Genomic DNA, 1396 nt, shown 5'->3' with positions numbered 1-1396 from the left:
GGTATTTTTTTCACTTTTTTCTATAAAAAAGAAAAATCAACTTAACATCAGATCTAGATGTCACTTCCCTGATATGTGCTGATATCCATAGACCAATGCAAACTCTAACTTAACCTCACTTATTTTGACAGTTCACAGAGCTTGTTTACAAGGTGTTAGAAGAAAATCGATTAAAGGAAAATTAAAATTCATATTTTTAGTTTAGAATTGCTGTGATCCGAATATTTTAGTGTTATTCTTTACATTCAGCATGAAATTAATCGCAAAGGACATCTACATGCGAAAAAAATGACGAAACAATTTTATCGGAAGCTGAGCCGGCGGCTAAGTCCCGGAGAAAAAGCTCTGTGAACTGTCAACCTACGTCATCATGCACTGGTCTATTATTCCGTTTCACACATCTGCAGAAGGTGTTTGGTTGGTTGGCGATTAGTTTCTCTCGTGCCATAAAACATACCCGCGGCGTTGATTGGTGTATCTCGGGAGAGGATTGGAGAAAAGAGCGATAATATTCCCGACAACAAACGTCAAGCCAGCATGTCATCATCTTCTTCTGTCACTTTGCGAAAGTTTGGTGTTTGGTGCGAGTGTGCGGTTACGCCCGGGGCCACATTTGCAGCAAACTGGTGTTTTTGGCGTTCGTATTTTCTGCGGTAGTACTCCCGTCCGTGAAAGGTAGTTCCGTCGGTAGAAGTGCAGTGTTATCAGTGTGAAATTTGAGGTGGGAAGTGTTTCAATGGTGGAAATTTGAAAGCCGCAAGTACCACTTTCCCTTGGTGTGGAGAAAAATTTTATTGACCGGATAAATTGAGATTGTATGAGTGAGTTGGGCAAAAGTTTGCTTGCGAATCGTGATGGTGTTGGTCATCTGCACAGTGGGTATCCTACATGGCAAAATTTTGATATTGAGGCAATTATCGCAGCAAAACTATCAGCAGCTGCTCCGTTTTCCATTTCACTGAACATATATTCATCTCATAGCACTTCATGAATATCGGAGCTATGAGATACAGTCCAGGAGCAGTAACCCTACATAATAGTATTACCACAGACTGGTATTACCTTTATCGCAGCAAAATTAAAAACAAAATCCTCGGAACAACGATATTCAGCTGAATTTTTCATGAAATCAGTTTGTTCAAGCAGTCAATTTATTCTGAGAAAGTACGCAAAAATATCACATAGAAATTGTGAATAAAAAAATCAGGATTCTTAGTAATAGCAGAGACATGGTATAATGACCAATAGTATAACAGTATAGTTAATCTACTATTCTACTAGTAGAGGGTAGTACACTTATTACGTACACTTATGGGGTGTCTGAGGTGTGTTATTAGATATAATTAGGTGGAACAGTTTTCTCTGAAATCCCACCGGGAGAACATAACTTGCATTT

The 1396-nt window shown here is 38.8% G+C and overlaps 1 protein-coding gene across 3 annotated transcripts in view; it reads left to right on the top strand.

Annotated features, from left to right (window-relative positions):
- The first annotated feature begins 508 nt into the window (after window positions 1-508).
- LOC134211303 (elongation of very long chain fatty acids protein 6) overlaps window positions 509-1396 on the top strand; it is a 110727-nt gene continuing 109839 nt past the window's right edge. The window contains exon 1 of one of the 3 annotated variants that reach the window (XM_062688044.1): window positions 509-637. The gene's annotated coding sequence lies outside the window, so the exon portion shown is untranslated. Of the gene's footprint in view, window positions 722-1396 lie in introns of all 3 variants that reach the window. The other 2 variants (XM_062688041.1, XM_062688042.1) reach the window with 2 other exon arrangements.

Source organism: Armigeres subalbatus, chromosome 2 (assembly GCF_024139115.2).
Source record: "Armigeres subalbatus isolate Guangzhou_Male chromosome 2, GZ_Asu_2, whole genome shotgun sequence".
NCBI classification, from domain to species: domain Eukaryota; kingdom Metazoa; phylum Arthropoda; class Insecta; order Diptera; family Culicidae; genus Armigeres; species Armigeres subalbatus.
The sequence above is the reverse complement of the archived record's forward strand: the minus strand, read 5'-3'. Positions and strand labels throughout refer to the sequence as shown.